At 36.5% G+C, this 25,730-nt stretch overlaps 1 protein-coding gene across 7 annotated transcripts in view; it reads left to right on the top strand.

The window, feature by feature from the left end:
• NLGN1 (neuroligin 1) overlaps positions 1 to 25,730 on the top strand; it is an 829,224-nt gene that overhangs the window by 199,797 nt on the left and 603,697 nt on the right. The window lies entirely within an intron of this gene.

The raw sequence follows: 25,730 nt of genomic DNA on the forward strand, positions 1-25,730 counted from the left end.
CTGACTTCCCTACTTTTATGGGGAAAATATTATATTTGGGTACATATTTTATGGGGGAAATATTATATTTGGGCACATAGGGAAATGTAAATTATAATGGAGGAAATGGCATCTGCATAGTATGTTCATAACAATCTTCAACTCCTGGTGATAGCTTCTGGGAAGAAAATGCACTAGTGGGATGGGTCTCCCCCAGAGCTATCCACCAATGCACATGAGAAGAAGCTAGTAGGAATCTTCATCTCTGCTTAAACACAGATTATTATTCCTGTATCAGAATAAGGAATGGAGAATGAGAAAAGAATGGTTGTGAGGAAGTGGTCTATGGAAGCTGTCTGTGTCTACATATTCTTAAAACATTCAAATGTAATATAAAAAAATATTTCTCCTAAGTTTACCCACTAAACCCATTGCCATCAAGTCAATCCCGACTCATGATGACCCTATAGGACAGAGTAGAACTGCCCCATGGAGTTTCCAAGAAGCACCTGGTGGATGCAAACTGCTAACCCTTTGGTTAGCAGCCATAGCACTTAACAACTATGCCACCAGGGTTTCCAAGTTTACCAATTAGCTACTGAATATTTCTTGACAGTGGTGCTTTTTCACTTTTCATTGGCATTATTCAGATATGTAGAAAGCTACCTGTCTATAAAAGTTGTCATAATACCATAACTCTGTAAAACATATTTGAAACACCTGTAACACAGCATTGAAATATTGACATGAAGTCGGAGAAGCAATTCAGGTGGTAGCTCCGAATTCTTCTTAGAGCTGGCATTTTAGTCTTTTTTTTTTTTTTTCCAATCTATCATGGACAGGTAAACGGCAATGATTTAATACTAACAATATTATCCTGCATTTGAATAATCTTTGAAAGTTTACAAAGTGTTTTTGAGTAAGTTTTCACATTAAATCTTCACAGTAATTCTCTGAAAGATGTAAGAATGAGTATTATCAGAAAGCTATTTGATTAAGGTGATAGGGTTAATAAACATTAAGGTAGGAATTCAAATTCAGCTTTTTAGTTGCCAAGTCTTATTCTCTGGGTATTATAATTTTCTTTAAATCCTGTCCCTCAAATATATAGCCAGATAGAGGATACTTTGAGAAAGTGTATACACTTTTAAAATATATGGTACATTCATGTTCTGCTGCTGCTAAGATCACCCCTGGTTAATACCAGAATTTATCTTGTTGAAGATACTATACAAATCATAAATGCTTTATACATGACTTAGAAATATTCAATGTGTTTACAAAGCTTAATGTGATATAATTCTTATTAGGATTCCAGGCACATTTCCCATATACATACTGTCAGCAGTAGGAATCTACTTTATTGAAACCAGTATCTGCCAGTCTTTGGAAATATTTTAAAAGGCACAGGTAGAATGGGAAACTAATGGTATTCTATTGCACTTACAATATTTTGGTTTACCTCCAATATTTAATTGGAAATAATTTATCTTACCATTTAATGATTGCATTTTGATTAAGTAACTTTAAGTTGCAGCCATTTCTATTACAATGAGTTTTACTTACATCTATCTAGGTTACCTATATTTGAGTTATTATATGTGGGTATGTGAGGGCAAAGAGTTAGCTGAAACATATTCTTTCCACACAGATGTAGAGATATGTGGCAATTTAACGATAACTGTCTAAAAATACTTGTGAAACAGTGTGAAGTATAAATACATACATGCAAGTACATACAAAGGAAAGGTGACACTGAAAAAATGTCAGAATCTCAGCTTACTATTTACATGCTTCATTATTTACACAGAGTAGCATAACTCACAGTGTATTTACTCTGTCCTCTGATGGAATTTCACGGCCTATGGAAAAGTGTACTTTGGACTCAGGCAGACCTGACTCTGACTCCCAGCCCCACACTCATTAGCTGTGTGAACTTGAGTTGTTTTTTTTTTTTTTAATCTCTTCTGTAAAATAAGGATGATACCAATGACTTCATGGATTTATATAGGGGAGAAAATAATTATTAACACACATGATGTTATAATGTCCAGCATAGTGTCTGACCCATAGTCAGTGTTTAAACATTTGAAAATATATTCCCTTTTCTTCTGGTTTAAAAGCAAGAAAGAGACTATAATTCTTACAGTGGTAGCAAATACAGGAGTCTGTTCACAATGAAACAATAAGATATGGAACCAAGAGAATTGTATTTGTTATTCAAAAGATTATTAACTAATGATTATAATGCCGTATAAACAATTTTATCCTATACCTGGTCAACTGATTCTGGAAACTATCTAAAACACAAGTTACAAAAATGTTTTCAACTTTGATCAGAGTTTTAAAATAAGTGTGTATCTTTCCATGTTGCTGATGTGAAGGGATAATACCTATTCAGAATACAAATCCTTGTTTGTAGGTTAATGTTTTCATCTTATCTCAAGCCCCCTAGAAGTAGAGACTGAGGAGAAGGTGTTTGCAAGAACGATTTATTGAGGGAGTGCTTGCAGTAGAAATAGCATGAGGGAAGCAGGACAGACCAGGAGGTACAACTAAGCAAGGATGTAGTTTTGGCTGGAGCCAGCTTTAGATTGATCCTTGGGAAGTGCTGGAGAACATATGACACCACAGAGCTGGCACATGTTTGAGGTGAGGGTGTGGTCTTTTATACCACATGCCCATCAGCCATAGATAGGGCAGGTGCATTCCAGGGCTGCAGTGTGTAATCTCCTGGGCAAGGTGGTACCTATTTGCCCAATGACAACTCTTCAAAATAAGAGGAAACTGTGACTGTTAGCAGCCAACATAGCATCTGAAAGTGCACTAGTCTCGTTAAGAGGATCTGGGCAAAGGCACCACAATGGACACAGCAGTATTTCATTGTGTTATACTTGTATCTCATATGCAATAATTCTGTTCTTTAAGACAGTTTGCATCTTATCATGATCAATGCATCACTCAATGATTTATTGAGCTTGCATCCTCACATAAGTTTATCACAAATTAACTTTGATGTCTAGGTTCTCTCTCCTAAGTGTATAGCTCTTTATGGGTGTGATACAAGTTATCTCTACAGTTCTTATAAAGAAAGAGTCAGAGAAAGGTTTAAAGTTTCCGTAAAGGAGAGAATTTTGGTAACAATACCATTGAAAGAGGTGGGAGCTTTAGCTAAGTGGCTTATCTGGAAGTTAAGTTTGCATAGCAAGCCTACTGTTTGACTAAAATTGCTTATTTAGAGAAGTTTGAATTACAGAAAGGACAAACCAAAGGAGATACAAAGGTAGATGCTCCTTGGTGCTGCCACTGGATGTAGAGAATCCAGGTTGTCAGTGGACCTGCAATTGCAAAACACGTGGAGCCATGGTATGCATCTAGCATGATTGTGTCCATTATGAACGAAAAAAAGCAGATCTGTTCCAATGCATGTGTCTGTCTTGTTTGTACATATATGGCATCCTCAGTGTGTTTGATGCCATCATATATAGAGGAAGGTATGTGAATCACTTGCCCTCTCACAAAGTTTCTCGTAGATGGATTCTGGCTACTTTTCCTGTTTGACATCTAATTGAATCTGTGGTCTTTTCCCAGTCATACTCTTCAGCATGTTTACCTTAATCTTTCCCCCTTTCCTTTATTCACCTACATTTTTTGGTTTGATGTCTTTCTCTAGGATAGCAAAAAAAAAAAAATGCTATAGCAGAAAAAGAAAAACTTAGGTGGACTATTTATATTTTACTTTATGCCTAATACACTGCAGTTAATCAAAGACTAAAAAGCGAAAGAGGAAATATAAAGTGGGGAGCCTTATAATTTGATTAAACATACAGCCTGTCTGCAAAAAATGTTTCTTTTGCTTTTATTTATTGATTTATTTTTTAATCGTTGGCACCTTTTTGCCGTAGCTTAGGAAGGAAGCTTCAAATAAGTCATAGTGCAAAATAGGACGATGATTGATGGCCTGCTACATTTACAAAGTCATTTTTCTTTGTGATCAAATAGTTCAGAAGAAAGACTATTGAATAGGATCCCTATTGGTCCTGGATGGGTCCATTTTTTTGTCATTATAGGCCTCAATTTCTTCATCTCTAAAATGAGAAGATTGTCCCAGCTGAGTGAGTTCAAAGATTCCTTTCTAATTGAAATATTATACATTTTACATCCGGTTACATGATGTGAAAATTTGGTACTCTCCTGGCAAATTTTATCAGTGTAGACAAACAGCTTGAATGTCAATTAATCAAACCATATCTGATTGTTTAATTAACTGAAAAAAAACCCATTCCAAAATAAAAGACCTGCTTTCCAGTTTGAAACAATACTCAGTGACCCTTATTCTAAATGCAAGTACACCATTCTTTTGATGAGCACTTTTACCACAAAAATTAGTAAACAATATAAATATGTATGTTCACATACTGTCTCTTCAAACAAAAATATTTCACTTCCAACAAGATGATTGTAATATAACCTATTAAACATTTTTGTTACTCTTCAGTAATGTCCAGTATATATTAACTAAAAAGTGAAAGAAGTATTCTTCTATTACCTGGTTTTCGGGAAGTAACCCCCTTTGTAACTGGGTGACTATCTTACGATAAAATCTTCACAAACAACAATCAGTTGTCTGGGCAGTGGAAAAATTCCTGGTAACTTTTTTATACCTTTTTCTCATGCCTAGTTGGAGACAGAAACAGTGCTCAAGCTCAGTAAAACTATAATCAAATTTGTCCTCTGCCATCTGTCTCTATGCTTTTCCTCTGCTGTGGTCAGAAAGTTGTCTAACTGGAACTCTGGAGACCTAGAAAGGGTTTATGCTCTTGTCCTGTCACAGGTTTATCCAGAATGTGGGACCTGCCCTGCCCCACTCTGTCCTATACCAAAGAATGTATCTTAGCCCCTTGCTCTTCTTCAGAGAAGCAGTTTATTCTCTTTTTCCCTCTCTTGTAGCCGCCATCATTATTTTGGACTTTCTGATGACATTGTTTCATGTGGTCCAGGCCCTGTGACTTTACTTAACTTCATACTTAATGATAGTCTATTACACAGCAACACTTTCTCACACCTTAGACCAAACCCTTTGTGTTTCCTGTATTTGTTTTAAACTCAGGTAATAAATTTCCGGTAAGCCTGTGTCACTGAATTGCTTCCCCTTTGCAAATGGGAGGATACTGAACTAAGATAGAAAACTCATTTCATTGGCATAATCAGAGCATTGTATTTTGTGCTTGACAAAACTTAACAAAACATTGATTTACCAGTCGAATAGGGTTTGCCAATTTTCCAAGAACTAGAACATAGTATGGTTCAAGTAGTAGTGGATATGTACCAAAATAATTTTATGTCTATTGAGATTTCAAAATGCACTTCCGTGCCTCAAAGGAATCATTATGCGCACTAATTATTGTTGCACACTGCAGAAGCAGCAGTTAGTAGAGGTTTCTTTTGATAGAAGAGCAGATAAATCAACTTCCCAGTAGTTAATTCTTTCAATGGGCATAATCCTTTTATGCAAACGGTGGTCTTCCTGCACCTATGTGATAGATGTGTTCCTTGAATCTGTGAGTTCTGGCCACAGGCTATAAAAGCATAGCTTCGCATTTCAAAACAAAATCCCAGGACCACCAGAATAGGGGCAAACCTGTAATATAACTATACTAGTTATATTATAATTATGTTTTGTGCAATAAATAGCTGACATGATCCAATTTCAAATGGCCTAAGTATTCTGAATTTCCACTTACTTCTTGTCAAGGAGGATCATGAAAACATGGGTATGTTTATAGATTATCCAGCATACATAAAGAAATGATGGTCATAACTTGTCGATTTAATCTACCACTTATCTATTGATTTTCTAGCTCTTAACAAAGGAATTTTACTTTAATCCATCTTTGTTAAATGTTTTGTATGAAGTCAAATCATGTAAACATAGCTATCACTTCTCCCTATCGCAGGAAGGATGCATTCATTCATCCAATTCATTCAAACGGGCCTTAACTAAGTTACTTTTATGAGTGAAGCTATGAGGTGCTAAGGATTGTACACTGATTGGGACGGAGACTTCCAGCCAAGACTTTAACAGTCTAGATAAGTAAATCAACAATTCTGGTATACACAAGAAAGGAAGAGCATATTCATTTCTCCTAAAGAAAAATAACAGAAGCAAAGTCGTGGAAGTATAAAAGTTTAAGAGATTTGAGAATAAATAATAATTTTAGCTCCTAAGCACTGTCTCAGGCACTGTACTAAGAGCTTTACACACATCGTCTTATGTGATTCCTATAACCACCTTTCACGTAAAATTTACTTTTCCTGTAAAACCAAACCAAACCTGTTGTCACTGAGTTGATTCTGACTCATGCCAGCCCCGTGCGTTCCAGAGTAGAGCTGCTCCATAGGGATTTCTTGGCTGTTTTCTTTACAGGAGTAGATGGCTAGAGCTTTCTTCTGCAGTGTAATTGGGTGGGTTTGAACCACCAACATTTTGGTTAGTAGATGAACACATTAACCATTTGTACCATCCAATAAATGTTTCAGAAATGAATAAATACATCTCTGGATCATAAATAACAGTTCTGTCACAAATCCAACTCATCTAGGAAAATAAATATTCAAAGCTATCTTCCAGGTCTAAGCCCAAGACAGTACAGAACTTTTTAAACCCCTCAGCCTACACTAATATTTTCTTTTCTCCTTATGCTTTTCTTTTAATATTCTAGACCATTTGCAAAAAGCCAATCCTTTCTACCAGTTTTTTTTTAAAACACTGTATTCATTTCACTTTATTTAATTTTTTCATCAGTTTCAATATTTGTTACCTTCAATCACTCATTACAGATTTTTCTGTGAAATGTCATCTAAACATGAAAGACGGGAGCCATGACCTGTTTTTGAAAGATACAACTATCCAATCAAGGGAGCGTGGCTTGCTTAACAGAAGATTATTGGTGGGAAGGGGGAAGAGAGAGAGAGAGAGAGAGTGTATCAGTTGAAATTTTCCATGACATTATATGCTTTAGAAAAACTTCAAAAATCAGGAAAAAATCATAGGCTATATTTGTAGCAGTTTGATGATTTTGTTTAATCAATATCTTTATTGCCTTTTTGTAATAACTGGAGCAAAATTATACAATATTATAAAAGCTTATCAATACTATTTTTCTGGTGTAATATTGATGTTATCTATACATTATTTAATGCCAAATCCATGGCTGGGAAAAAAAAATTTTATTGTACCACTTATACGCTAAAACATGATCTATCTTGTTAACTAGTTTACAAAAATAGATGACCCTAAAACATGAGCAATTTTTTCGACAAAATATTATTGAAATATCACTGTTTACCATGTCTACGCCTTTGAAAGGCAAGACACATAACAAAATATTTTTTCATTCCCAATGGCATTTAATATGTAGGTTTTTACCTATTGCAGCCAGTTTTCAAGTCAGGCCTATGAAAATGATCAATTCTAGGATGGGGCAAAAGAGAGCTAAAATGAGAGCTGCTTTTGGAGGTGAGGAGAAGTATTATTCATCCCACAGTATGGTTAGGGTAAAAATGAGTGGCAAGGTTAGGTGTTATTCTTCAAATAACAAATACATTGCCGCAGCCTGAGTGGGCAAATGACAAGGTACAGATCTAGTCAAGTGTATGTGTGTGGTGGTGGGGAATCAAACCCAACAGAAAAACAAATATAAAGAGCAGTGTAATATTGCCACACTTTTGTTTTGCTTAGGCTCACTTCTTCAGATTGCTTTGTTATTAAAGGCAGAGTTGATGGTGCCCAGCATACACAATGGGGGTGTTTAGAAAATTTCAATGCATTAACAATCTTCTTTACTGATTTCTACTGACATATTCTTTAATTAAAATGTGGCTTCCATAATTGATGATTTTATGAATTGATTCAACTATAAGTTCAATAATATCCATTGGTAAAATATACTCATAATTAAGGCTTTTTTTTTTTATATATGGTCTTTTGATTTTTTTATTAAACTTCTTTTATTAAAAAGTATTTTCAGCAAGTAGAGCTGCAAAGAGATATTAAACTTCATTCAGTAATCTTATTGTTAATAATATATGCATTAATATTTTGAAATTATACACACTCACATTTGCACATTTATGAAAATAAACCAATAGGCAATTATGTTCACTTTGGAAGGATCCAAAAATTGTAATGTAAGAGAGATGTAAGTAGAAAAATCAAAGACATTATGAATGAATTCTTTAAAGTATGAATTATAAACATCAATAGGAACTCATTTTTCTTTTTGAAAACATATGTATTATAACTCTATAAAGAAACGTCATATATTCATTAGTCAATGTTGATACGAAACAAAATAGTGTAAGAGAAAGAAAATGCAACTATAAAAAGTTAGACTTTCAGTGGAGATAGCTACAAAATTAGAAATATCACCATGAACTCATATATATATATATATATATATTTTTTATATGTTCTACCCCTGTGCATGGAAAAGGTGTAGAAATAACTGACATCACAGGAGCAAAGATGAAAAAAGTCACAGTCTCTAAATACATTTTCCCATTAATTATTAGAATAATGTCTGATTTCCAGGTCTGGATCCAGAATGTATAAAATGAGTCAGGGGCATTTATTGTGCCAGAAAGCAAAGCAGGCATGGAAGACTAACAGAGTTAAGTCAAAAGAACACAGAAAGCTACATGAAAGCTATCCCATGGGCCTGTGCTTTCTGAGTGTCAAAAGGAAAATTAACTGCAGCTGATATAAACACTTCAAATATATATAAAATCTAAGAGTTCATAATGATATTAAGAAAGGGAAATTCAAAAAACAAAACTAAAATGTTAAGAACAAATACTAACTCATTGGTGGTAAATAGGACACTGACTCCTTCCTCTAAAAATGGTCAATTAACATGAAAGAATTAAACATTTAGAGCTAATGAGAAAAAGATCTTCTTTACAGAACCCTTTATATAAATTGTGGAATATGTTATAACTGACAGTAATCAACATTTTTGCAATACCCAATAAATGCTCTGATTCAGGCAAAATTATCAAGGGATGAAAAACCATCTGATGAAATGTCGATAAGGAATCAGGATAAAGGAATCAGGGGACACTATCTCTACTCACTGTTGAATTGTTGTTGTTGTTAGGTGACTTCGAATAGGTTCGAACTCACAGCGTCCCTGCCCCGTCCTGAACTATGATCACAATCCTTATTATGCTTGAGTCTATTGTAGCTACTCTGTCAATCTATCTTGTCGAGGGTCTTCCTACTTTCTGATGACCCTGTATTTTACCAAGCATGATGTCCTTCTCTAGGGACTGATCCCCCCCGACAACACATCCAAAGTGTGTAGGATGCAGTCTCGCCATCCTTGCTTCTAAGGAGCATTCTGTTTGTACTTCTTCCAAGACGGATTTATTCGTTCTTTTGGCAGTCCATGGTTTATTGAATATTCTTCGCCAACACCACAAATCAAAGCTGTAAATTATTCAATTCCCAGAGCCTTGTTTTTCATCAATGCCTTCAGTGCAGCTTGGACTTCGTCCTTCAGTATCATTGGTTCCTGATCATATGCTACCTCTTGAAATGGTTGAACGCTGGCCATTTCTTTTTGGTATAGTGACTCTGTGTATTCCTTCCATCTTCTTTTGATGCTTCCTGCATCATTTAATATTTTCCCCATGGGATCTTTCACTATTGCAATTAGAGGCTTGAAATTTTTCTTCAGTTCTTTCAGCTTGAGAAATGCCAAATGGGTTCTTCTCTTTTGGTTTCCTATCTCCAGCTCTTTGCACATGTCATTATAATACTTTACTTTGTTTTCTTGAGTCATCCTTTGAAATCTCCTGGTTCAGTTCTTTTACTTCATCATTCTCCCTTTTGCTTTAGCTGCTGGACATTCAAAAGAAGTTTCAGAGTCTCTTCTGATGTCTATTTTGGTCTTTTCTTTCTTTCCTGTCTTTTTAATTACTTCTTACTTTCTTCATGTATGATGTCTTTGATGTCATACCACAACTCGTCCGGTCTTCAGTCATTAGTGTTCAGTGCGTCAAATCTGTTTTTGAGATGGTCTCTAAATTCAGGTGGGATATACTCAAGATCGTACTTTGGCTCTCACGAACTTGTTCTAATTTTCTTCAGTTTCAACTTGGACTTGCATATGAGCAACTGATGGTCTGTTCCACAGTCAGCCCCTGGTCTATGTATTCCATCTGGCAAGGTCCATGTGTATGGTTACTGTTTATGTTGGTGAAAAATGGTATTTGCAATGAAAAAGCCCTTGGTCTCACAAAATTCTATCATGTGATATCCGACACCATTTCTATCACCAAGGCTGTATTTTCCAACTGCAGATCCTTCTTATTTCCAACTTTCGAATTTCAATCACCAGTAATTATCAGTGCATCCTAATCTCACTTTCGATCAATTTCAGGCCGCAGATGCTGGAAAAATCTTCATTTCTTCATCTTTGGCCTTAGTGTTTGGTGTGTAAATTTGAAAAATAGTCATATTAACTGGTCTTCCTTGTAGGCGTGTGGATATTATCCTATCACTGACAGCATTGTACTTCAGGATAGATCTTGAAATGTTCTCTTTGAGGATGAATGCAATGCCATTCCTCCTCAAGTTGTCATTCCCAGCATAGTAGACCATATGATTGTCTGATTTAAAACGGTCAATACCAGTTCATTTCAGCTCCCTAATGCCTAGGATATCAATGTTTATGCATTCCATTTCACTTTTGACTATTTCCAATTTTCCTAGATTTATACTTCATACATTCCACATTCCACTTACTAATGGACATTTGCAGCTGTTTCATCTCACTTTGATTTGTGCCACATCAGCCAATGAAGGTCCCAAAAGCTTGGCTCCATCCATGTCATTAAGGTCAACTCGACTTTGGGGAGGCAGCTTTTCCCCATTCGTCTTTTGAGTGCCTTCCAACTTGGAAAGCTCACCTTCCAGCACTATATCAATGTTCCGCTGCTATTCATAAGGTTTTCATTGGCTAATTCTTTTCAGAAGTAGACTGCTAGGTCCTTCTTCCTCGTCTGTCTTAATCTGGAAGCTCAGCTGAAGCCTGTCTGCCATGGGTAACCCTGCTGGTATGTGAATACCGGTGGCATAGCTTCCAGCATCACAGCAACATACAAGCCGCCACAGTACGACAAACAGACAGACATATGGGGGTGTTCAGTCATAGCATCACTAAAATCAGGAAGCCCAACATTATGTGACATATTTATCCTGATACAAAAAAAAAAAAAAAACCCACTGCCTTCTAGTCAATTTCAACTCATAGCAGCCCTGTAGGACAGAGTAGAGCTGTCCCATAGGGTTTCCAAGGAGCACCTGGTGAATTCTAACTGCCCACCTTTTGGTTAGCAGCCATAGCTCTTAACCACTATACCATCAGGATTTCCATTTATCCTGATATGTACGAGGAAAAATGGATTACACAGAACTGACTGGGAAATATTCTTGCAATACAGGTGATTGTGGAATAAAAGAGCCCTGGAAGTGCAGTGGTTGAAGAGAAATGGCTCCTTATGAAAAGGTCAGCAGTTGAAACCCACCAGCAGCTCCAAGAAAGAAAGGTGTGGCAGTCAGTACCATAAAGATTATCCCATTACCACTGAGTTGATTCCCACTCATAGTGACCCTATAGCACAGAGTGGAACTGCTCCACATGGTTTCCAAGGACCAGCGTGTGGATTCAAACTGTCAACCTTTTGGTTAGCAGCCTAAGTTCTTAACTATTGCGCCACCGGAGCTCCTCCTTAAAGATTACGGCTTTAGAAAACCCATGGGGCAGTTCTACTCTGTCCTATAGGGTAGCTATGAGTCAGAATAGACTTGACAGTTTGGGTTTGGGTGAAACACATTAAACGATTTTATAATAATTAAAATAGATATATTAAGAATAGAGGGCATTCAACAAAACAATGGCTTTGTTTCTTCACTAAGCCAATGACAAAAAAAAAAAAAAAAAAGCGTGGATAGGAGAGAGGGTTAGATTATAAGAAATATGAGATATATAACATCCAAAGGCAATGTATGGGCACTATTTACATCCCAAATCAAACAAAGAACATTTAGGAGACAATCAGAATTTAAAACAGAATTTGGCTGTTAGATAATACCAGTGAATTACTTTCAGTTTTATTGTGTATAATAATGGCCTACTGGTTATGTAAATAAAAGCCATATATTTCAAAATACATACTGAAGTGTTAAGGTATGAAATGATGTGCTGAGAATTGCTTTAAAATGGTTTGTAACAAATAAAGAAAATAAGGATACATGATTTAAGAGTGGCAAAATCTTGTTAGGTATCAAATTTAGGTGATTGATATATGGAAATTTATTATACTGATCTCTCTAATTTTATATATTTTTGAAAATTAATAAATTCTTCTGCTGAAAGTTTTTCACCCATGTCAATAAAAATAAAATTGGAATTTTCATTTTGCTATTCTTTGTTCCCTATCCCCAATCCATCTGATCTTGTAGGTTTCCTACTAATGTATCACCTACAGAATTTTACAGCCTACAAGAGAAAGTCTAAACTGTTTTCCCATAGTTGAGCTCCAAATGAATCTTTAAAAAAAAAAAAAATCTGTCTCAGCTCCCTGTAACATACACTATAATCCATAGAAATCCATTGCCGTGGAGTCAATTCCAACTCATGGCGACCCTATAGGACAGAGTAGAACTGCCACATAAAGTTTCCAAGGAGAGCCTGGTGGATTCAAACTGCTAACCTCTTGGTTAGCAGCCATAGCATTTAACCTCTATGCCACCAGGGTTTCCACATATCCTATACTCCAACCAAAAGGAACTAACATTACTCCACTAAACACACCTTCTTACCGTTTATATTTGTAGTGATCTACCTGTCTTTCAAGGTCAGCTCAATTGTGTTATTAAAATTAAAAAGATAACAGTTGCTATACCTGGTTATATGCAGTTAAATAAATAAAGGCTGTGTAGGTTCTGATATCAGCCTCCAAATTTTCCTTCCTAGGGAACTGGTAATAACCCTTAATCAGCATGGCTAAGGGATTACTTTTGATAGAGCTGTAGATCCTTTCCTGTGGTTCTCACACCAGGAGTCCCATTGGTGCTGGGATGTCTCCTAGCTTCAAAGCCTTTATTGATGACTTCTTCGTTTTTCATTTAAGTATTTGTGCAACAGTCAGCCCATAAGTAGTAAGTGCTTTTATTTTTCCTTTACCCTCCATTTTTTCTTTCCCTCTGCCACTATCAGCTTTTTTTACACAGCCCTAGCACCTCGGTTTCGACTTGCTAATAGACATTTCCCATATTCTCTAAGTTCCTGTAATTATATACACACACATACATACATAAACAATGCAAATGTTTGGTTAACAAAATAGGGATATTTCATATACACTTCTGTGCATTTTGTTTTTTTCTTAGCAGTTCACTATAACATGCCTCCAGCTGAAAGAAATATAACCCATTTTTAAAATAGTTTCATAATCTGTATCAACAGAAATAAACCACAATTTATTCAGCCATTTCCATGTTGAGGAATGTTTACTTTTTCTTTTTTTCTCTTTCCACCAGTACCTGTTGCCATGGAGTCGATTCCTGCAACCTTATAAACTCGTTGCCGTCCAGTTGATTCGGACTTATAGTGACCCTATAGGACAGGGTAGAGCTGCCCAATAGAGTTTCCAAGGAGTGCCTGGTGGAGTCGAACTGCAGATCTTTGGGTTAGCAGCTGTAGCACTTAACCACTACGCCACCAGGGTTTCCAGTGATCCAATAGGAGAGAGTAAAACTGCCCCACAGGATTTACAGGGAGCAGCTGGTGGCTACAAACTGCCAACCTTTTTGTTAGCAGCCGTAGTTCTTAACCACTGTGCCACCAGGGCCCCATTTCACCAATAGCGTGCATGAATGAATATTCTTGTACATAATAGTGATTTTACTTCTCTGGGAGTACAATCACTGGTATGTGTGTTTTTAATTTGAACATATGCTTCACGTTGCTTTCCAAAAAGTCTGTGATAGTTCACATTTCTTTAGGCAATATGAGAGTACAGTACTACATGGGGCACTATTAGATGTTCTTTGACCATATGCCCATCTATTGGTGGAAAATAGTTGTATCTCATGATTACTTTCGTTTGCATTTTCCTTACCCCCTGAGGTGGTTCATCCTATTTCCATATGTCTAAACCCTGTGGAGCAGGTCTACGCTGAAACGCATGGGGTCTCCATGAGTTGGAATTGACGTGACAACTGATCTGGTCTGGTGTGGTCTCTGTCCATTTGGATTTGTTCTGTAAATTATCTATTATCCTTTGATCTATTTTTCTATTGGGATATCAGGCTTTTGCTTGATTTAAGGCTTTTGCTCCATTTAAGCTTTCGAATATTAAATATAATAACCTCACTTATCATCGGCACTGCAAATATTTTTTCCTAACCGTTATTTGTTTATTGACTGGTTAAGATATGAGTTCCATGTACAAGTTTTAAATGTTTACTTAGTAAATATGTTCATCTTTTGTGTCATTGCTTCTATATTTTCTGTCTTGTTTATAATAAATTGCCAAGTATCTAGTTCATATATGTAATTTTCTTCTAAGATTTTTATAGTTTTATAATTACATTCAATCAACTGGAATTGGGTGAGACATGGATCCAATGCATTTTCTTTCAGTAGATAGTCAGTTGTAACATCTACTTACTAAATTAGATCATCTTTTAAAATGAATTGAAATACTTCCTTATTGATCCATTATAGTCCGTAATATATTGTGATCTATTTCTGAATTGTATATGCTTCTCTGTTAGTCACTTTAAAATTTATTTTCATATAAACTCTTCTTTCTCACAAGTTGAAAATTCTATCTCATTGTTCTGGAGTTTCGTAGAACTTTATTTCTTTTAAGGCAATTACCACTTCCAACCTCAAATTATAGTTGCATATATTCCAGTAAATAAATAAATAAATACAATTGCTGTCAAGTCGATTCCAACTCATGGTGACTCCATGTGTGCAGAATAGAGCTGAGTTCCTTAGGATCTTCACTGCTGCGACCTTTCAAAAGCAGGCCTGTATTCCAAGGTGACTCTGGATTGGTTTGAACCATCAACCTTTGTGTTAGTAGCCACAGCACTTAACTGTTTGTATCACGCAGGGGCTCCTTGCATATATATGGGTCTCATCTATTCCTCTATTTAACTGTATAATCCGTGAGGATAAAATCCATGTCTAATTTATCTGTGAATCTTCCACAGTTCCTTGAGCAATTTAGAAACTTCTGACATAGTTAGTGGATGAAAATACATGAATAATTAAACACAGATAGGGAAAGCCATAATAGATTCATGCAGTTAGAAATTTAAAGGGAAAGAAATATAACCCATTTTTAAAAATAACTTCATAATCTTTATCAACAGAGATTAACCACAATTTATTCAGCCATTTCCATATTGTTGAGTGTTTACTTTTTCTTTTCTAGTTTTTCCACCAATACCTCTTGCCGTGGAGGCAATTCCAGTGACCGTATAAACTCAATGCCAATGAGTTGATTCTGACGCATAGCGACCCTATAGGACAGAGTAAGACTGCCCCATAGAGTTTCCAAGGAGCTCCTGGTGGATTCACACTGCCGACCTATTGGTTAGCAGCCGTAGCACCGAACCGCTGTGCCACCAGGGTTTCCAGTAACCCTATATAAAAAAAAAAAAAATTATTTTTTAACTCTATAGGAGAGAGTAAAACTGCCCCATAGGGTTTCCAAGGAGCAGCTGGTAGACTCGAACCGCCAACCTTGTGGTCAAAAGAGGACAAATCTTGTTCTTATTTTACTTTTGAGGGTTTTTGCTACAGTGAATGGAGTTAAGCCAAGAAGTGATTTCTGTGTAATAGCTTAGTGTTTTATTCATTAGTACATAAATCCACTTTGTTGCACAATATGGACATTTAGTAGGTAGTTCAGCTTTATTTAGTGTTTTACTTATAAAGCCATTAATGATATAGATAAGTTCATAGGTTTGGCTGATTCGGGAAACTTTAACAATATCAAACCAAACCAGAGGAAAACATATGAAAGGCAGTTTATTGTTGTTTTTTTTTTTCCCTTAATTGCCGCTTTTGAGATACAGATTTTGCTGTAATACAGTAACACAGATGATGCTCATAGCAACTAAAATGTCTCACTCATTAATGTGTTGGCATCACAGAAATTATGATATTCAAATCAGCAAAATAAAGCAATTAACAGATGTTTACCTGGAGCTACTTAAAGGCATGCAGCTTTAACTCTGGGCCTATAACAATTTGTAGAAGAACTGTTTGTGGTAGCCTCTGGGAAAAATAAAATAGGAATTTCTGCTTCGTTTTGAAGCATATTGTGCAGTACACTGAGAAATGTTGAGAGCTGGCTCAGTCTTCCCCTTTTAGCCATAATGGTTTCTTCCTTTATATTCAGCATGTTAGCTAGTGTGCAATAATTTTTAATATTTCCATTATCGTGCAATGGTAAATAACACTGATATGCAATCCTTGTGCAAACGACAACCTTATTTGCTTGTTCCAGTAGGGTGCTCAGAGTCCACGGGAGTGACCCATTACTTTCTTTTCTGTTGAAGAGCTCTCTCGCTGGAGGTGGGCATGGGTATCAACCAGCAGGAAAAATTGATCAGATAAACTACACCTAGTGGCTATGACAGGTGGACAGAGAGTACATGGGTAAGATGTCAGGGAGCCAATGGCAATGACCAAATGAGAAAGCAAAGCGGAGTTGAACTGAGGTAAAAACTGAGGGATTTTGAGGAGGCAGGTGGATTGGCAAAGTTTATGGAACACTGTCATTTTTAAAGATAGTTGTTTAGTTCATTTTGGGCAGCTCTTTCAGAGATTTCTACCTCCTGTTCTTAAAGAGATCATAGTATTCCTGCAGTCAGGGATCCATTCACCAATGTTTTAGTAGACTCATTCCTCTATCATGACCTGGGTTTTCCACAGATATATTCCTTCTAGTCTGGTGGCTTCAAAATTAGCAAAATGAGTGAACAAGACCTTGGTCATCACTGTATGCACTGAATACTCTTTAAGTTCTGTTACTTTTCTTCTCTATGTAAGGGCCTTAATTGAGATTGAGAATGTCCACTTTTTACCAGGAACAAATCAGGGACATATGACCCACTTAATACAAATGAGCCTACTGTCATCTCTATAACTTCAAAGTCTTCAGTTAAATGCTAGAAATGGGCCAGCGGGGACATCTCATTCTCAGAGTTCAAAGCAAAGAAACAATCTAAGAATGCTGTTTGAGGCTTTAGAGGAGGCTTCAAGAGAAACAAATCCTATGGACTGCTAGTAACTGTAGCACTATTCAGTACTATTGAGGCATAATTCTGGCTCAAACCTGATTATCTCATGTATTTCCTCTAAGATAGGAAATAAGCCAGGGGTAGGTTGGTTGTTCCTGAGCTTAGAAGAGAAAGTCAGAGAAATGGCTCCCTTGACAAGAAGGGAAATAAAAAAAAAGAAACAGAGTTGAAGACAGTCCCCAGATGATCATATTCTCTGATAATCGAACATGCTGGATCTAACTTGCCTTCACTGGTAAGAAAGCACTTTTTTTTTTTGTAATAAAGTGAAAAACGCTTTACTATACCAGTGGATTGCTAAACGTAGAATCCATCAGAAAGTGATGATAAAACAAATATTTGCACTTTTTAAAATGATAAATAAAAAGAAAGGAAAAACAAAGCCTTTGAGTATTTAAAACCTAAATGAGATGCAATATACTACAGACATATAAAGCTTTCGACTGATGCCATCTTTTCTTCATTTACTATGTTTTTTTTTAATGGTGGGGAAAAAAATGTACTTCCAATTGATACTAAAAAGAAACCATTTTATTCTGTTTACTACACAATGAGCCTGCCTAAGGCATTCTCTAGTTATGTTATACATTATTAACTGTTATAAACCATTACTCTGAATAGTACCCAAGCGGCCTGGAAGTTAATGTATCTCTTTAAGTGCCTAGCTCACTACAAGAGAGTAACTTAGACATTGAAAAGTGAGTGCTTACGCATTTATTTTGCTTCTCCCAAAATTAGAATATAGATTGGAGTGGGGTTTGAGCTTGTCAGGAAATATAACAGGAAGAAGAGGGGAAAGGGTTAAACTCATTAAAACAGAAATTCCAAGTAATGTTTTTATGATACTCCCAGGTATCCATCTCGATGACTATTGTAGAGTTCTTCAAATCAAAGGCTTGTCACACTCATATAGACAGAGACACACACACATACATCTTTGCCAAGCATGTGGCCCTTTGTTTTATGATGCTCCAGAGAGCAACCTGTCTCTGTCACCACTGATAATAAGTGAATGATTGGAGAAATGGACAAGGCTTGGAGAGCTCACTTCCTTCTTTCTCTCCCCCAATCTGTTAAAACAATTTGGTCAGAAATATTGTCTTTTTTTTTTTTAAATAACTCATATACTGCCAAGGACAGAGATAATTACCTGCTGATCATTTAATGAGTATTATCCCAGAATATGACATAAGAGAAGTCCCCCCCTTTTTTTTAACCCAATCTCTGCTAGAATATATTAATACATACTCCTCTATCTGCTTGAATTTGTTTTTTTTTTTTTTTATTCAACAAGTACTTATTCACATATCTATTACATGCCAGATAATGTGCAAGGTGTAGGGTAAAAAAAAAGGGGAGGTATTTTCCATGCTCTTTCCAATAAAATTGGAAAATGCTTAAGAGATAGTCATGGTTTAGGGTTTGTTTTCTTTTTGGTGTTGAAAATACAATTTTGGTTTGATGGGGCGTTTATGGAACCTAGACCTGTGATGTCCTATAGTGTCACTATGAGTCAGAATCAACTCGACAGCCCTGGGTTTTGATGGGTTTAGACCTGTGAAGTATCTTTTGACACTATAATGTTCCTTATTTTATTTTCATACAGAAGGTAGCTAAGGAGAGCTTGAGATTGGTTACCAGGTAGTAGAACCATCCCATGCCTTCAACTCTGTTCTTCCCAACTTTCTCCCCTGCAGACTCCTCTCTTCCACTGGCTAGGGACTTAAGAAGAAGGGAAGGTAAGAAGGTAAGGGAGGAATTGAAGAGAGAACCTCAGAAAACAGAAGGAAGAGAAACGGGAAAGAGAAAAGAAAGATATGAAAGAGGAAGATACAGACATTAAGAAATGGGAAATCAGAATCAGGGACGTTAAGAAAGAAGCATTCCCACTCTCATTTATGCCTTCACACATCCAACACAGCCATTCACTGTTTTCTGTGAAGTAAATAACTATTTATATCTAAACATTTACAAGAAAATCTTTTACTGTGTCCAATATTCTAACAATTGTCCAAAAGATTGTATTTAAGAAATTACAAAATACTATTATTCATCTACTGTTTTTCAACCACCTTCTCACTGGGCATGATTACTCTTTGACCCTGCCTGTGAAATTTTTATATTCTTGTGGGTAAGTTCCCAATAAGCAACACAAAACAAACAACTCTATAGTTGAGGATGGAGAGAAGTTACTTAGCAAGAGCTCCTGAAGGAAAGGACTTGGGGATTGCCGTAGAGAACGTATCAAAAACGGGCTATATGTGTGATGTCCCCATTAAAAAATTTATGATCTTAAGTACAATATAAAATATAATGGGCAGAAAGGAGTGGTAATTACACTCTACTGTCTCTAATCAGATCTGCTTTAGGGTTTTACACACACAGCAGAGGGCCATGGACAGACCATAGTTGGTTCATTTACACACACAGCAGAGGGCCATGGACAGACCATAGTTGGTTCATTTACACACACAGCAGAGGGCCATGGACAGACCATAGTTGGTTCATTTACACACACAGCAGAGGGCCATGGACAGACCATAGTTGGTTCATTTACACACACAGCAGAGGGCCATGGACAGACCATAGTTGGTTCATTTACACACACAGCAGAGGGCCATGGACAGACCATAGTTTGTTCATTTACACACACAGCAGAGGGCCATGGACAGACCATAGTTGGTTCATTTACACACACAGCAGAGGGCCATGGACAGACCATAGTTGGTTCATTTACACACACAGCAGAGGGCCATGGACAGACCATAGTTTGTTCATTTACACACACAGCAGAGGGCCATGGACAGACCATAGTTGGTTCATTTACACGCACAGCAGAGGGCCATGGACAGACCATAGTTGGTTCATTTACACGCACAGCAGAGGGCCATGGACAGACCATAGTTGGTTCATTTACACGCACAGCAGAGGGCCATGGACAGACCATAGTTGGTTCATTTACACACACAGCAGAGGGCCATGGACAGACCATAGTTGGTTCATTTACACACACAGCAGAGGGCCATGGACAGACCATAGTTGGTTCAGAGGGTGTGATCAGGAGAGTGAGAAACTGCATCCTGTGAGGTTTGGCTGTTGATTAAACAAGAAAAAGCAGAGCCAGAGGGGACAGAATAGCTACTGTCTAGTCATCTAGCGCTGCTATAACAGAAATATCATAAGTGGATGGCTTTAACGAAGAGAAATTTCTTTCTTCACAGTAAAGTAGGCTAAAAGTCCAAATTCTGAGTGTCATCTCATCAATCTTCCCCCAGACTAGGAGATTCTCTGCGCAGGAACCCTGGGCCCAAAGCTGTGCTCTGCTCCCGGCACTGCTTTCTTGGTGGTATGAGAGCCCTACTCTCTGTATGCTTCCCTTTCCTTTTATCTCCTGAGGATAAAAGGTAGTACAAGCCACACCCCAGGGAAACTCCCTTTACATTGGATCAGGGATGTGACCTGGTAAGGGTGTGACAATTCCACCCTCATCCTCTTTAACATAAAATTACAATCACAAAATGTAGAACAACCACAGAAGACTGTAATCATGGCCTAACCAAGTTAATACACACATTTTGGGGGGGGCATAATTTAATCCATGACAGCTACCTTCACCTTTCTGTGTAGTAGAGGTATGTTTGTTCATGTGGCCCCTCAGGGTTACGGTGGAAGACTGAGAAATAGATTTAAACTCATTTTTCAGAGATCATTCTCACAGTTAGAGCTACCAATAGTAGATTGGGTTGCCCCAGTAGTTTCTATGCCAAAGTGCCATTAGTCACACTAAACGTAATCTGGATATCTACTCGGTAGAAATATTGCTGAAAGATTCACTTATTAATTAGGTAGTTTGAATGAGAAGAGTTCTGTGTCACTTTCTACTACAAAAACACAAATCACTGAGAAGGAATAGAAAATAGAGATACACAGTTCTCTGACTTATCAAAAGATATCTATCTAAAAATAGACATTATTAACAAGTACCTTAATAGACTTTTTCGAATAAATGATTTCTATTATCTCATGTCAATCCATCAGGCATTTGGTTTATGCTTAGAACACTACGTGGATGCCATCTGATATTTCTCCTTAAATAATTTCTATTTCTTATTCCTTAGAAAAATAAGTATCTTTATTTCTATCAGTAGGTCTTGAAGATGGATAGGTGAAGATATGTGCCAGAAATCACATATATGGGTTTGCGAGTATGTATACATTTTTGTGTGGTAGGGGTTGTTTATTTAGGAATAGAATTTCTTCTGACTGAAATAATTACTTCTGTCTCATGAAGATTAAGGAGAAAAAACAAGAGAACTGGGGCAGTAAAGAAACTTAATGAGGAAAGATATATAGAAAAATGTGTTGCCAGAAATCTAAGAAAATGTGAAGGGAAAGTTTAATCCACTTGATAATATAAGATAATTGACCAGGCAGACAAGAGCCATTTCTGTCTTGTAGCCTGAGTAGATTAAGAGAAGCCAAGATACTCTCTCAGGAGAGATGGTAAAAATGACGTGCAAAGAAACAAAGAGAAAATTTACCAGTAGAGCCAGAGGGAGGAGAGGGAACTCATACCCTCATCCTCCTGTTTGGAAATTGGAACCTTTCCTCCTAGGCCCTTCCCCTTTCTCTATGATCCAAAGGAGCCAAGGAGCCCTGTGACAGGACTGATATCCTCCCCTAGAGAATTGCTTATGCCTCTTCAAACCGTGCACTCCATTCTTCGGGTCCGTATCTATAAACTCAGTCAAGTTTTCCCCAACTCTCGGGATTTTGGAATGACCATTAGTGCCCTGCAGAACCCTAAGATTATATTATGTACTAAAAATGCCAAGGGAAGTTGTTTCTCACACTTTTAGTAGCTGCTTCAATGGGATAAGAAAAGTGGAGAGACTGCAGTTTCCTTTCAGTGTATTTTGTGCTCATACATATTTATTTAGTGTGAGTCACTCTTTCACCATCTCTTTCTGCCATTTACCATTCATTTCCTCCTCTCCTACCATATCCTCTGTCCTTTCATCCTTTGGAGGTAAGTCATGCTCTGGGCTAAGGTGGCACAATAAGGCTTGATGGAAGAGAACCTTATATTTTCTAAGTCACCATGTACGTACAATCATATATGTGTGCGTGTGTATACGTATACCTACACACACACAAACACTTAAAATCTTGTTTTCCCTTTCTCTTCCTCCATCTTTTTTCTCATCCTTATTCTCCTTTCTCCTCTCCCTGTTATTATTAGTAGTAGCAGTATTAGTAGTTGTACTAATAGTAGGATTAGTAGTAATAGTAGTATTTTCTACTTATTGAACACTGACCATGTATTAGGAGTGTGCTTTTGATCTTGTACATATTGTGTCAGGAAATCCTAAAAACAGCCCTAAAAGTGTTTATTTCTCCATTTTTCAAAGGTGGAAGCAAAGGAAAAAGAAGTTAAGTCACACAGTTAGCAGAGCAGGACCCTACATTGAAGCTAAAAATTCAAAATTTATAAAGTTAGGAGAACTCGCCTCCATGAATAGTGAAAGAAGCAGAGAGAAATATATTTTTGCACATGCAAACAAACTTTTTTCTATTTGTATAATTAAGGAATGAATTTATAGGTTAAGGAAGAGTATGGGAGTATAGGTATTTTATGATTACCATCTTATATACAGAGTATCATTATGTAAGTTAATAAAAAAGATGGTTTTTACCAAATTTTTCTCTACAAAATAATGGTTTTGAAAATTTGTTTTAAAGTTATCTGCTGCATCTTTCCCTAAAATTATCTTCTATGTTAGCACACCATTCTCTAGATTGGTAATGCTAATACATAAACAGTAATTATAGTTTATCTCGAGAGGGCACTTTAAAACTTCAGCTGTAAGTAGCTGTAAATGTTTATAATTATGATGTGGAAATAATTTAATAAACAGGAAAAACAAAAGAAAGGACTGGCATGTTTTACCATAACATTGAATGTTTGTCTTCCAAAAGACATGAACCAAGAAAAGTGAAATTGGTCCTTGAAACAATACTTTAAGCTTAAAAGGATTTCTTACACTTTGTGGCCAAGTTACAGTCATAGTTTCTCCCAATAAGACTGAATCTACCACACTAACTGGAACATAACTTGTGTCTAATGTATGTTGTACCAAAAAGCAACGTCATGATAAACAGAGAAAATATTGAAAGTATTTCATTTTGCTTGGATTCGCAATCAATGCCCAGCAGTCAAGAAATCAAACAATGTATGGCTTCGGGAAAATCTGTTGCAAAATGCCTCTTTAAAATGTTAAAAAGCAAAGATGTCACTTTGAGGACTATGGTGCACCTGACCCAAGCCATGATATTTTCAATGGCCTTGTATGCATGCGAAATCTGGACAATGAATAAGGAAAACTGAAGAAGAACTGATGCCTTTGAATTATGGTGTTGATGAAGAATATTGAATATACCATGGAATGCCAGAAGAACAAACAAATCTGTCTTGGAAAAAGTACAGACAGAATGCACCTTAGAAGCCAGGATGACGACATTTCTTCTCACTTACTTTGGACATGTTATCAGGATGGACCAGTCTCTGGAGAAGGACATCATGCTTGGTAAAGTGGAGAGTTGGTAAAAAAGTGGTAGACTCTCAGTGAGATGGACTGACACAGTGGCTGCATCAATGGGCTCAAGCATAGCACAGGACCAGGCAGCATTTAGTTCTGTCATACAAGACGTGGCAATGAATTGTAACCAACTCAACAGCACATAACAAAAACAACAACAATGTATGTTGGCGAATAAGTGAGTGATGGACAACAGAGACTGACAATTGGCTTGTACTTAGCAAAAAACAACTTTGTTTTATATGTAGGGGGTGATGGCCACAATTTTGAAAAACATCAAAATATTTATAAGAGCAGGCATTTTGAAATCAGAGGAAAGAAAAATTTAATTATACTACTGTAGAATTACTCAGGTCATTTAAGATACTGACTCTGCAAGACTTCTCCATGGGAATTTGTTATTTGGTTTAAATTACTCAGTTAATTCATTAAATCATGCAATTTGGTTCATAAGTATACAACCATTTTTAACTAAATAAGAAGATCCACAGTGTGGATCCATTCAATTTGAAGTTATCTTAGTAAAGCATACATCAATTGTTATTCTAATTTTATACATATTTTAAGCTTCGTAATTTTCTTCAAAACGAGTTGTAGATTCAAAATCTGGAAGATAATCTAGACAAATCATTTGTCAAAATTCAACAATTAAAAGTATCTTCATGTTTTCATGCACTTGCATACATAATCATTTTGCATTCTGCCTTTGAAGGGTTAAGTTTAGAATTGTCATTTTTAACAATTCTTATAACTTTTAAACATGAATTTTTATTAAAATTTCCCAGATAATTTCCACATTGCCTAATTCACAGTTACTACTCAGAAATATGACATTAGGTAACCATTTATAAAATAATATAGTTTGAATTTCCAATACTTGAGCTGGTGGCTTAGTGGTTAAGTGCTACAGCTGCTAAACAAAAGGTCCCCAGTTTGAATCCACCAGGTACTCCTTGAAAGTCTATGGGGGCAGTTCTACTCTGTCCTATGGGGTCGCTATGAGTTGGAATCAACTCTACGGCAATGGGTTTTTTTGAGCTTGGCAAAAAGAGGAAGAAGGAGAAAAAGAAGTGTTAATGTTTGGAGGAAAATACTTCACTGAGTTTTAGAGAATATCTAATTCCTACTTTTACTGTATGAGAGTGGAGATGCTTCCTTGAGCCGAAGACATTGTTCTTCTCTAATGAAGAAGGGATATGCTTATCAATTGCCAACTACTCCAAGTGTGATAACAGGAACTGAGAGAAAAGTTCCTGAGGCAATTCATGTACTAAGTAGGTTCTCAATGAATGTCTCTCCCCCTCCCCCAATCACAGTAAAGAATCCAAGTGTAATGGTTTGCTTCTTAGGCTCATAAGAAGCCTTTCGTCTCAGGCATACTGCTTCCAAGACGCACAAACACTTGCAATGATCGCAATTCATCAGTTCACACTTTACATATTACGCACTCCAAACATTCCTTCAATCGCCACTTTTTAATTTCTCTTATGACTATTTTTTAAATTATGTATTATTTCTCCCATACTGCTTTTATTGTTTTCATTATTTTTCCACTTTTCACTTCCTGAACATATATAATAGCCAACCAGAACTGAGTTAGAAAGGCCTGATGTTAATATATTATTATTCCAGTCAAAAATTATTATTCCAGTCAAAAGCAAAACAAAATCAAAACTAACGTTTTATTCGATCTATGTAGGTCTCCGATACTTTGAAAATCCTCAGTGCCCCCCAAAATGCAAATTAGAGGCATAGTT

This window comes from Loxodonta africana, chromosome 23 (assembly GCF_030014295.1).
Source record: "Loxodonta africana isolate mLoxAfr1 chromosome 23, mLoxAfr1.hap2, whole genome shotgun sequence".
NCBI lineage: Eukaryota > Metazoa > Chordata > Mammalia > Proboscidea > Elephantidae > Loxodonta > Loxodonta africana.